At 48.5% G+C, this 13,575-nt stretch overlaps 1 protein-coding gene across 7 annotated transcripts in view; it reads left to right on the forward strand.

Annotated features, from left to right (window-relative positions):
- Spata13 (spermatogenesis associated 13) overlaps positions 1–13,575 on the forward strand; it is a 142,031-nt gene that overhangs the window by 49,190 nt on the left and 79,266 nt on the right. The window lies entirely within an intron of this gene.

The following is a 13,575-nucleotide window of genomic DNA, read 5'->3' on the forward strand; positions in this document are numbered from 1 at the left end:
CATGCACACATGCGTGTGCACACACATATACACAATCCAGCATTGGGCCAAGTTGATGGCATCCCTTACCTCAATCTCTGAGTCCGTTCCCCCGCCCTCAGTTGTCTCACCCTGCAGCTTTGGCAGCCTTCAGTGCTGCTATCCTTTGATCTGCAGAGGCCATCTGATGCCTGAACACTGCTGGATGCTCCAGGGTTCTCAGAGTAGATTCCAAGTCCACCTCTCCTTCCCACTTTCCTTCAGCCAGGGTCTCTGCTTCCGACCGTTACCACTTCCAGTTGTCTGCTCTGACAGCTGTGCTGATGCCTCTTCTGAGGAAGGCTGTTGAGGATGCTAACACTGTCCATGCTGCTGGAATCACAGATTCTTCCCCAGACACTCCGTAGTGGCTGGGATGGGTTTGCTGGCTGTGGTCCCCCTCTCAGTCCTCATATCAGTGTTTGCTCTAATATCACATAGGCAGGCGGAACCTAGCAAACATTTGGTGTGTGATTGATCAAGGAAATGAACCACTGACATCTCATTTGAAGTTGCTTGTTGTTAAACGGTAGAGGAGATATGCAAGTCAGAGGACCCTTACTTCAACGGGGAAGGCTGTGCTCCTTCCTAAGCTGTTTGCCAGAGTGACGACAGTCTCGGTTGTCATTGCAGGTGTCCTTACTGCCTGTGGCTCTGAGCCGTTTATGGAACCCCTCCAGGGGCAACTGAGATGCTTGTCAGATCTCTCGATTCTGTTGCATCAGGACACTTGCTTTAAGAGGGACCATTGGGACTTGAAGAGTGACTGCCACATTGTTGTTAGTCCTGAATAGTTTTTGGAAAAGAAATGAGCCCTCCAACTTTGATAGGTGGCGGCGGGGGGTGGGTGTGTGTGTGTGTGAGGCAGATGATGTGAGGTTTTGTTTTTAATGAAATTTAAATATAATTCTATGGGTCACACTATAGGACATTGTGAGTCTGTCCAACTTGCCAGATATTGAACCAGTGAGAAGACTGGCTTTGTCTATTGGACGGGCAGATAGGGGCTCAGGGAGTTGCCACTTACGAGCATTGTTCTTGTATCACTGCTGTCCTTTAGTTCTAAGAGTGCTGCTGTTGTAAGGAATCGCAAACAGCCATCAGGTCAATCCAGCTGGAGATAGCATGCACGAAAGGTCCCGGGCAGCAGGTTAGAGGCACTAACACCACAGCAGTCTGGCCTTCTCATGTGTGGGGGCCTTTGTGGTTTTGCCTCTGTCGGCAACACTGAGGACAGATCCCTGGGCTGAGAAACTGGGGAAGGCAGCCACATGTGTGAGGAAACCTCTGGACGGCTGAGAGCCATCAGAGAGGAAGCCAGAGAAGGCCAGGGACAAAGGGGCTGTCTTAGTTAGGGTCTCTGTGATGAGACACCATGACTATGGCAACTCCTGTAAAGAGAAACATTTAATTGGGCCTAGCTTACAAGTTCAGGGGTTTAGTCCGCTTTCATCATGGTGAGGAACATGGCAGCATGCAGGCAGACATGAGGCTGGAGAAGGAGCCTAGAGTTCTAAATCTGGATCAGCAGGCACCAGGGAGAGAGAGACAGAGACACTGGGCCTGGCTTGAGCATTTAAAACACCGAAGCACAACCCAGTGACACACTTCCACCAGCAAGAGCACACCCTAAGCATTCAAATGTGAGTCTATTGGCCATTCTTGTTCAAACCACCACAGATGCCATCTCAAAAGACTGTAGAGGGTCTCTGTCACACCAAGAGGACATTGCTTCTCTTCTTTTCCACGTCACTATCATTTAGGCTTTTATTGATCGCTTCAGGTTCCTCTTTTTATAGAATGATAACTATTCACTTACTTTGGTATATTCCTAGTGAACAATTACTAACAGATTAGCCCTGTTACCATTAGTGTCTTAGTTTCTTTCCCTTGGACTCTGATAAATACCCTGACAAAAGCAACTTAAAGGAGGAAGGACTTGCTTTGGCTTATTTGGCTTATGATGTTAGAAGTTTGAGGCAGTTGGTCACATTGAATGCACAGTCAGGAATCAGACAAGATGATGGATGCTGATGCTCAGCCAGCTTTCTCTTTTTTATGCAGTTTAGGGCACCAGCCCAGAGAACGCTGCCACCCAGATTTAGGGTGAGTCTTCTCACCTAATTAACATAACCCTCACAGGTATGCACCAAGGCTTGTTTCATAGATGATGCTAAAGCTTGTCAAGTTGAAAATCAATATCAATCATCACGGTTAGTAAGTAGTTTACTCGCAATTATGAATTAATTCAAACTGGGGCAATCATATGAGCATTTTGTGGTAAGAGGTACTTTAAAGTCTGAGCAATTGCCGAGCGGCAGTGGTGAATGCCTTTAATCCCAACACTCAGGAGGCAGAGCCACGTGGATCTCTGTGAGTTCGAGGCCAGCCTGGTCTACAGAGCAAGATCCAGGACAGGCACCAAAACTACACAGAGAAACCCTGTCTCAAAAAACCAAACCAAACCAAAAAAGTCTGAGCAATTGGCTTATAGCTGTTTTGAATATTTATATCTCAAAGTCTGATGACCTGAATTTGATTCCCAGAACTCAGAGGGTGGGAGGAGAGTTCTGTCTGTTCTAAGTGTTTCTGTCCTCTGCCACATGTTCATTGTCACAGATGTACACACACACACACGCACGCACGCACGCACGCACGCACGCACGCACGCACGCGCACACACACACGCTCACACACACATGATTAATTGGTTAAATATAAGAAAAGAAATAAGCAGTCCCTTTTTGGAAGTTAAAAAAAAAGCAAGACATACAGAAGTGTGGATATGGGCTCCTTGAGGGGGAGTCACCTGGCTTAATACATTTGGAGGCTTTGATATTCCTTTTGTGTTTCTGACTACCCTATGTGGGATTAGAATTGCTTTCCTCCAATAGAATGTAACACTGACAGTCTCCACCTCCTTCCCCCCACTTTACTACGGTGCAGAAACGACACATACAATAGAAATGCAACTACATTTGGACTAGTCCCATGAGGTGAAATCTTCTCTCACACTGCTGGGCAGGGGCAGCAACCACTGCTTCCAGTCAGCTCCATGATGATGAAGGGACACAGACGACGTTCCTCTGTGTCAAAGGATCATGTCAGTGGGATGCCAGAGTGTAGCTGAGTTAGGAACAAGCATGTCCTATTTCATTAGGTGCCCATCAGAATGTTCCTAACTGCTGGATGCCAGTGCTGTCCCACCCAGTAGAAGACTCGGGGAAGAGTGGTGGGTCCCTGTGCTGTTGGGGTGTCTCTAACAGGGCAAGAACGGGAGGTGTGGGTAAGGCACTGTGGGTGGGGGGAGGTCTCAGATGAACAATGACAGAATGATGGGCAGGAAATCAGAAGCAGACAAGGAGGCATAGGGAACATGTGGATGCTGTATTTACTAGAAGGTGCTGGGACTGAGGAATGTTCTCTGGCAGGATTTGACTCTTCCTACTCACTGTTCATTCATAGGCTGTAGAGGAACGAGCAGGTGTCCACTAAGGATATTTCTGTGCCTTGGTCCATTGCCTGCCACTGTAACAGAATGCCACAGGCTGGGAGATTATAACTGCTAAAGGTATATTCACCTCAGACCTAGAGGCTTGGCAGTCCAAGATGGAGGAGCGGCATCTAGACAATGGAGGTCCAAGTCAAGGGCTCTTGCGCTGTATCGTAACTGTAACAAAGTGGGCAACATCACATGGCAAGAGAGAGAGATGGAAGAATGCAAGAGAAGGCCAAGCATACACTCTCAGGAATGGACTTTTCTCCACAGTTAGGGCCATTTATTACTTCTGCAAATTAGTCCATCTCCGAGGGCATAGCCCTCAGTGTGTGATCAGCTCTGGAAGGCGTAGACTCTTCCTCTGTCAATTAAGGTGCGTCGTGAGGTTTGAAGGGGCTCTGTATTAGCTGCTTCTCCTGTCACTGTGACAGAAACCTGACGGAGGCAGTTCAAGGGAGGAAGGGCTTATTCTGCTTCACAGTTTCAAGGGATAGAAGTCCGTCATGGTAAGGGAGCCGTGATGGTAGGACCGATTGCTGTCTCAGGGGTTGGAGCATGAGGCAGTGCATCACAGAGGCAGCCAAGGAGGAGGTATCATCTTCAAGACCTGCCCTCCCCAACCCATTTCTTCTGCTTGTAAGACCACAGTCCCCAGAGCTCCACACCTTCCCAACACAGTGCCAACAAGAGGGGACCCAGTGGGACAGTTCACAGTCAAACCCTAACAGGGACATTGAAACCATTAGTGACCCATGTAACTGACGCCTTTGATCGTTGGCAGGGAGGTCTCTGCATGCCCAGCGCCTGGAATGGTGCCGGTACTCTGATATTCTGAGGAGCTAAACTCACCCACAGGATGTGCTGGCAGCTCAGGGGCCCCCATGAAAGCTACTGGCTGTTTGTCTTTATGGAGACAAAGGACCGTGCTGCCTGTGAGTGCCTTTTTGTAGCGCAGCTCTGTTGAGAGACGTGGGTGCTGGGCCAGGCCCTGAGAGTTGTGTGTCAGCTTTCTAACCTGTAACTTTCTCTTAATGGGGGTTTTGCTTGCATTCCTTCTTTCCCCATGGTTGGGTCCCCATTCTCTCTCTGAATCAAAGGAGAGAGAATGTGGCTTTCCAGTTGGCTGCCAGGAGCTTTATGCTTGAGCACCATGTCCCCAAGGGCGGGCTAGAGACCAGAGCCTCCCCTTTCAACAAAGTGACCGCAGATCCTCTCCTGCCAGGCCAGGACAGGCCTGGGGCAGGGGGAGGGGCGAGCTGCCCAGGAGTTATGGGTTGCTGGTTACCGCTGGCTGTATTCGTTGGTGGTATCCTTGTACACTGTTGTCAGATGACTCTTGGTAAGGTCTGTGCCAAGAGCTGTGAAGAGCTCTGCAAGAAGACATGGTCCACCTGTCGGTTCCACTAGAGGAAGGCAGTTAAGTGTGACGGCACAAAGTATTTTGGCGATAACATAGTGCTGGTGTGCTGATCTGAGCTGCCGGACTGCACAGGGTGGGGAAGGGCCCTTCCTTGATTCTTTTATGGTGGTAGAACACTCTGCTGTGACCTTCCCTGAACCATGGAGGGACGACTTCCTTTACTCTTGGATGGGAACCAAGCAGAAGTCCATTTCTCAAACCACGGACATGGAGACACATTTAATACAAAAAGCCAAGACAAAAACCCTCTGACATATGATCGTGCTGGGGAAACACGGTAAAGGATATGCTCCTATGAACAGTCACGTGTGTTTCCGGTCAGACTCTGGCTGCACCACTGTGCTGGCCCTCTTGGGTGTCTCTGTGTCAGTGGTACCACCAGGCTGAGCGTGCGAGCGTACTGGCACGGAGCCCGAGTCTGGCCACTCTGGCTCCAGCAAGCAGAGCTGTTGCTTTTGCTCGAGTGACCTTCTAAGTGCCTCCAAGATGAAGGCCACCCATCTGGAAAGAGCTTCCATTGCTCTGCATGGTGAGTGCAGGAGGCAGAGGCACCGGCTCGGCAGCAACAACTGTCTTGGCGTTTGGGCAGGCCTTAGGGGGCCTTGGCAGCAGCTGCTTCAGCAAGCTGTAAGGCAAGTGGAGGATGGGATGAACTGCGGGTCATCTAGACAAGCCACTGGACAGCTTTAGGGGACAGCTTTTCAAAATTCTCTGAGCCCCCGAGTTTACGGGAGGGGAAAGAAGAAGGGGACAGAGCCATTACCCGTTCTGAGCTTTAGGGATAGCACCCTGAGTGGACAGCAGAGCACGTTACCTGCCTGCTTCTGTATCCCATGCTACACCAGCCTGAACCCACTACTACAGAGACGCAGGAAGCTTTTCTTTAGGTCTGAAACTGATTTTTGAGCTGGGTAACGGTGGCGCACGCCTTTAATCCCAGCCCTTGGAAGGCAGAGGCAGACAGATCTCCAAGAGTTCGAGGCCAGTCTGGTCTACAGAGTGAGTTCCAGGACAGCCAGGGCTACACAGTGAAACCTTGTCTTGAAAAAACAAACAAACAAAAGAGCCCCTCCCAACCCCACCCAAACCCTGACTTTGGAAATCCCCATTTTTCTCCCATTCTCACCACAGGAATGTAGTTTAGCCCCCATAACCTAGATAAGAAATGCCTGGGACCATGATATACTTTCATGAAATTGACATATTTTCCAAATACACAATTATTCTATCCTGCCTAGTTACCCACAGTTTTGCTTCTAATGCATAAACATTTAATTTCAATCATTGAATACTTAAATAGAGTGGTTGCACATGACTTTAGAAACCACCTGTCTCCTCACGTGGGAAAATGCTGAGTCCGGGGTCCGAGGGTGAGGGGCCTCCTTCCCTTCCAGGAGCTGCTCATGTGTAGTGAGGCTGGCAGGAGGGAGTCGTGGAGTCTGGGGAGTAGACCACTTTGCCCCCTGGAATTAGAAACTCAAATGCACGTGACAATAGGAACATTGTAAATTGTTATAAAGGGAAAAGGTAGCTGTATTACCTAAGTTCAGTGTAGATGGAATGGCCTAAAATAAACAGAATTTTTTTAAAGAGCCGTGTAGGCTCTTTTCTGTATGAAATAGATTACTCCTACAGAATACAAGCAGTTCTCAAGATGTGGGGGGTTCTAAAATTTCGGCTTCCGGCCCCTGACTTTACCAGTGCCCTGAAAAATTCAGAAATGACAGGGAGGTCAGAGTCCCACTGTCGGGGAGACATATGGGCTTACCCAGCAGGAGCAAACATTACCATGGGCTTTCATCCTGTGGGTCCCACACTGAAATGAATCGCATGTGTTTGTGGTGAAGGAGCCTAGAATTTTAGTATTCATTTGAATGCATTTTAGCTGCACATTTCTACTTTTTCCCACAGCCGTCACAATTTGATAACAAAAGCCTAGTAATTTGAGCCCTCGGGTTGCACAGACTAGGTGTCTACACTATTTGGCCAGCAGTGGAAAACCTTGTGCTTGGCTTCCTGCGTGAATGGGTGCAGAAGGTAATTAACCACTGCCCTGCTTCCTTCTTTTTACAGTTCACAAAGTAAGCTCTGAAATGCAAGGAAATGGAGTTTCGAGGTCCACCCACACCCACACTTTACAAAATCAGCGTACAAATCACTAAATTTTGATTAATAAATTGATCACTAGTTAAAATGAAATATCTATACTCATAATTAAAAAGTGGCCAAATGGGTTGGGGATTTTGCTCAGTGGTAGAGTGCTTGCCTAGCAAGCGTAAAGCCCTGGGTTCGATCCTCAGCTCCAAAAAAGAAAAAAAAAGTGGCCAAATAAGGCCTGGGTGTGGTGGCTCATATCTGTAATCTCAGCACTTGGGAGGCTGAGGCATGAAGATTGTTGTGAGTTTAAAGCCAGCCTGGACTACATAGTAAATTCAAGGGCATAGCTGGGCATGGTGGTGCATGCCTTTAATCCCAGCACTTGGGAGGCAGAGGCAGGCATATCTCCGAATTTGAGGCTAGCCTAGTCTATAGACTGAGTTCCAGGACAACCAGGGCTACATAGAGAAACCCTGTCTTGAAAAAACCCAGGATACCTCCAACCCCCTCAAAAAAAAAAAAAAAAAGTCATTTATAGAACAACCTGATATAGTGATTATAACATAAAACAGAACTGTTAACCATAGCATAACTAAAACCTATTTAGGACCACCAAATAATAATATAACCTCCAGTTTTATGGTTGAAAATAAATTTCAGTATTTTCAAATATTACTCACCGCTCTGAGGCAGTTTTCATAGCATTCTGCCACCCCCACCCCCAACTCCATCTCCATTTCTTTTGGTGTTTTTTGAGACAGCATCTCAGTGTATAGCTTAGGCCGGTCTAGAACTTGCTATATAACCCAGACTGGCCTCGAACTTAAGATCTTCCTGCCTCAGCCTCTTCAGTGCTAGGATTACTGTGAGCCTCCACCCCTGACGCAATCTTTCTTGTTCCCAGTAGCTTTAGTGGCCACCACTGGTGTGAAACAGTCAAGAGGACACAGGACAGCTCCCACAGGAGAATTGTGTGACCTCAGATTGACGGATCCAATGTAGGCAGCACAAATGGTGTCCTCCTCATCTGCAGACTGTCAGTCACTCACCTGATGGATGCCGAGGGCAGCAAAATCAGAAGTGGCTTTTACCTCCAAAGACCTTTTCCACCTCTTCAGAGGTCGCCGGGGAAACTAGAGAAGGAGCAGATGCTGGAACAAGCAGATGCTGAGCAGGAGAACCAGCTGAGCTCCACACAAGGTGCTGGGAACCAGAGACAGGGACGGGGGTTGCTTATGTTAATGAAGTCAAGGCAAAGCACACGTCTATTGGACAGGAAGAAAGAACTGCCTCTAGGAGTTCCAGACAGACAGACTCCAGCACAGGGTCATGTGTAGACAGTTGGGAAAGTGGCAGATGTGCTGCCGAGCCCTAGGCTGGAGGAAAGAAGAGGCAGTCAGTTGAACCCAGGAACTGGGACCGCCGGACAGGATCTGGGCTATGATAGGGTGGATCCAAAGCAAAGAGAGATATCCCCCACAGAGGCACGGGGGGATTCCCTCCTCCCACTCACAGATCACCTCCTACAGTTAGTTCCCACTGACCAAACCCATCAGATGTCTTTAGTCATGGTAGCTAGGAATTGGGATCCCCTGCAGCCAAACAACACCCACAGGAGAGAGAATCTGGGCAAAGACACCCGCAGTGGGGAAAGTCTGTGAGCTAGAGGGGGAGTCCTGAGGGAGAGTCCTGAGGGGGAGAGCTTGCCTAGCTTGCACATGGCCCTCTGTTTTTGTTTTGTTTTTAATCTGCTCCCCAAAATGGAACCTGGCTGGAGTGAGGTCTGGAGTGCTGCGGCCAGTGACATGTATTCAGTGACCGCTCCATCTGCAGATCAGGAAATACATTGCTGACAGAGGGAATGGGGGGGGGCGGGTGTGTGTGTGTGTGTGTGTGTGTGTGTGTGTGTGTGTGAGTGTGAGAGTGTGAGAGAGAGAGAGAGAGAGAGAGAGAGAGAGAGAGAGAGAGAGAGAGGAGGGAGGGAGGGAGGGAGAGAGAAAGAGAGAGCGCGAGCGAGCACTGGATTCCAAGATGGGAGGTAGCCAGAGCCAACTGATGCCTCAGGCTAGCGATGAGGTAGTGTGCTGTTCCATACTCCTGGAGCCAGGCAGGGATGCTCTCTGAGACTTGGTGACCACAGAGGCCAGGGGAAGAAGTAGTGAGGTGGTCTCTAGGTTCTGGCCAGTAAGTGACAGTGCTGGACTAGATTCCGTGTCCAGGGTTGTGTTTTTCCCACTACTGGCCTTGTTCTCCCGATCCCCCATCTAACTCTCAAGACTCCTGATGGATGACTGAAACCTTAGATAACGCTGAACTTAAATGTAGGGTGCTTTTTGTTTGCATGCGTACCTGTGGTAAATGCTCATCTTTTCACGTAAGGGAAGCGCCTTCATTCGTGTATTTGAGTTGCCGGCATCTCTCCTCTTGTGCTTTGCAGGCATATTATTAAGTAAAACAAGGATTATTTGATCTCACCATTGCAATGCCTCAGCAACCACTCTGATGGCTACTGAGTGGCCAATAGGAGGGAAGGTGGTATCTATGGCATGGGTAAGCCAGACAGAGAGAGGATTTGTGTCCTGGGCAGGACAGAGAAGGACGGTGCAAAATGCAAAGAGAAACCTATGAATTATCTACTTTTGGACCATTCCTTTGAATGATTTTTGGGTCTCATTTGTCTGAACATAACCGAAAACATAGAACGGGGTGGCGGGGAGGCGTTGCACAGTAGCGCTCAGCCTCACTGGATTTCATAAAACATTAGATGGGCTCGCAGGCGGTGTCCGTAACCCAGGAAAGCTTTTACTCCATCAACATTTCTGATTTCAATGCCTTTTCTACCAGTGCTACATTTTCTGCAGTTTACATTTTAATCAGCAGGGGTGGGTAGGTTTTTTTTTTTTTTTTTTGTTGTTGTTGTTGTTGTTGTTGTTGTTGTTGTTGTTGTTTATATCACTGATTTTCAAATTTAAGTTCTAACTTAAGTTTGCTGGTTACGGCTGCTTTTAGAGAACTCTCATTACAAGTGGAGGGAAATATTCCGCTGTAAAGTTCATTCACCCCAGAGTCCAGCTTGTAGGCAACTGGATTTCACAACATTCCCATCTCAGATTCTTTCTTGTAGCTCTCTTCATAAGCGTCTCTGGCAGTGTTCCCGTGATTTATAAGGCTTGCCATAAAGCCAGTAATTGAATTGCGGCCCTTGTTAGTTAATGGGGGTCAAGGCATCAGTTCCAAATAATGCAACTTGGTGTGCTACTCAAAGATTCCAGGAAAGCTTTTATTTTTTCCTGTGATTTTCACTTTCCACTCTGTAGCAGTCAACAGCCATGGCCTTGTCCAGCTCCTGAACAAACAGTAAATCGTTAGTCTTCTAAAACTAAGCCCTCTGCTGGTGTCATTTCAGAAGACTTTTTTTTTTTTTTTTTTTTTTTTGGTTTTTCGAGACAGGGTTTCTCTGTGTAGCTTTGCGCCTTTCCTGGAACTCACTTGGTAGCCCAGGCTGGCCTCGAACTCACAAAGATCCGCCTGCCTCTGCCTCCCGAGTGCTGGGATTAAAGGCGTGCGCCACCACCGCCCGGCTTTCAGAAGACTTTTAGAAGCTGCCCAGGTTGTTGCAAGTGTGTTATGGAGTCCGAATCTAAATTTAAAGTAAATACTAAATGTTTAAATGTTCTAAAGTAAATACTCGACTAGCATTGTAAAGATGTAAGCATCGTCAATCTAGAAAAATACTGGTAAGCAGGGCCCGATGGTGCTACTTAGGTGGCTGAGGCAGGAGGATTGCTGCAAAGACAAACTTAGTGAGACCTGTCTCACAGTAAAAGGGTAATAAAACAAACATAACAACAAAGCTGTATCATTGAAGAAGAAAAAAAGAGGCTGGGATATAATTCAGTGATGGAATGCTTGCCTAGCATGTGTGAGGCTCTAAATTTACTCACCAGCTAAAACAAAGAAAACGACAGCAGTATGTTATGATATGCTCTGTCACCTGACTGAGGGTACAGCCAGGAAAACTGGGACCGCTTAGTATCGAGGTAATGTGAATAAGCTGAAGTACGCAATTACACAGTTCTCACACCCGAAAAGTGCATAGATCTGTTCATGTTACCAAGTGTCATTATGCTTTGGACATGGGGCAAGGCTCCAGCCCGGGGAAGCACAGAATAAGGAATCTTACTCACTTTGGGGGTACTAGAAGGAATTCCTAGAGAAAGTGACCCCTGCAATTAGTCTTGAAGAATGGTTGGGTTTTATGTGCAGGGTATGTAGACGGATGGCCCCATTATATGATTGGGTTTTATATGCAGGGTATGTAGACGGATGGCCCCATTATATGATTGGGTTTTATATGCAGGGTATGTAGACGGATGGCCCCATTTCCCATGACTCTCAGCACTTACTGCATTGGGCCACTCCTCCAGCTGCACTGTGGTGCTTGCCGTATCCAGTTTGTTAAGGACTTACCCAACTTCTGCCTGAAAGTTGAGACTGTTCACCTTCACTCACTGCCTCCCAGGCTTACCGTGTTCCCAGCTGCCCTTTGCTCATGCCAACTTCCTCTCTCATTTTGAACTCCTCATGGGGCCTGCCCCGCTGCTTGCACCCAGTGGAGGGTCATGACTTGATGAGGTGGTTGATAGTTGACTCTTATTTTGTAGATGGCACGAAACACAAGTTGCTGAGATGGCTTACTGGAGATTGTGTGACAGTACTGGGTTTAGCATCTAGGCCTAGCCCGTGTCTTCCAAGGAGCATTTTCTCTGCATCCCTTGAGCCCAGAGGGTCTCCTTAACACCGGGGATGTCCTAGCTAAAAAGGTCTTGTGGTGCCCTCTACTGGTATCATTAACTTCAGCCAAGCTGTAAGGCGGGGAATCCTGCCTTCTCTTGTGTAACCTATACAAGCCAGAGCAATATTACTCCTCAGTCTGCAGTCAGTTCTGGCCTGTGGGTGGACTTGGATAATTCACTATCTGGTTCGTTAGGATTCCAAGGTATGGAAATAAGCACACTCTCACATTGCTGCGGATGAGTGGATGATCTAACAACTCTTGGCCCCTTTCCGACAGTTCCAGATGCCACCTCCAGTCGCAGCGGGAGGATTCAAACTCTGCTCTTGTGGCTTATTCACATGCAACCCACAGCTCCTCGCCACCCCCCTGCTCTCACACACTGCCTTCTCCAGTAGAATGCTGCGCTGCAGCGGGCGCAGTAGGCCATCAGTATTCCTATTAGTAAAGTGCTGACAGGCTGGGTCAGTGGAGACTCCCTCATCCCAGGTGGCATGGACCCTTGATGTTTTCCCCGGGCTCTCCCTGACAATTCTTTCTCACTGGGCACGATCCAGGGGCCAAAAGGGAAAGAAGGTGGTATGCAGGAGCAGGTAAAACTATGGCTCTTCACATAAGATCAAATTCAACTTGAAAGTGGTAAGCTAAATAAAATCCAACCTCAGGTTCTCTCTACAGTTTCTTCCTGCTGCCTTGACTATTTCCTGGAGATAATGGCCTTGACTAGCATCTGAAAACAGCTGGGATTTGATTTGTCGAGGTCAGAGCTGGGATTTGATTTGTCGAGGTCAGGAGGTACTGGAATTGGAGTCAGATGCCCAGGGTGTAGATCCCTGCTGTGCCTCTGTCTCCCTATGCATTAGTTTAATGTAAGCTTCAGAGAGGACCTTCAGCAGCAGGACCGCCAGACAAATGTCTCAGACAAGTGCTTCACCTGCCCATGTGGCTGGCCATGCAATTGTCTGTAAAGCAGAGTTTATTCTGATGGCCCCAGACTTGTATGAATACTCAGTGTTGCTGTAAAGACCTCAGCGTGGAGCCCATATCTACACTTGACCTTAGTCAAAGGCCTAGAAGCAATGTAAGCACTGCCGGAACGGCGCCCTTTTGTAGTTTCATAATGTGTCACTCAATTATTAATTCATTTATTGGGACTAGAATGGCCATGACATTTAAGCATCCATCCTGTGAAGGCTGAGAAAGGTTGAGTCAGACTTGTCTGATGGTAAAGGTTAAAGATGCAGTGTTTTCACTTTTGGGAAGTAGGTAGTGCTGCGGGGAGGCATGGGCAAGGGCAGGGGGAATGGGCACAGGTGTGCATAGGGGTCTGGGTGTGCAGGGAGAATGGGCACAGGTGTGCATGGGGGTCTGGGTGTGCAGGGAGAATGGGCACAGGTGTGCATAGGGGTCTGGGTGTGCAGGGGGAATGGGCACAGGTGTGCATAGGGGTCTGGATGTGCAGGGGGAATGGGCGCAGGTGTGCATAGGGGTCTGGGTGTGCAGGGAGAATGGGCACAGGTGTGCATAGGGGTCTGGGTGTGCAAGGGGAATGGGCACAGGTGTGCATAGGGGTCTGGGTGTGCAGGGGGAATGGGCACAGGTGTGCATAGGGGTCTGGGTGTGCAGGGGGAATGGGCACAGGTATGCAGAGGGGTGTGGGTGTGCAGGGGGAATGGGCGCAGGTGTGCATAGGGGTCTGGGTGTGCAGGGGGAATGGGCACAGATGTGCATAGGGGTCTGGGTGTG

This window comes from Peromyscus maniculatus, chromosome 9, assembly GCF_049852395.1.
Source record: "Peromyscus maniculatus bairdii isolate BWxNUB_F1_BW_parent chromosome 9, HU_Pman_BW_mat_3.1, whole genome shotgun sequence".
In the NCBI taxonomy this organism is placed as follows: domain Eukaryota; kingdom Metazoa; phylum Chordata; class Mammalia; order Rodentia; family Cricetidae; genus Peromyscus; species Peromyscus maniculatus.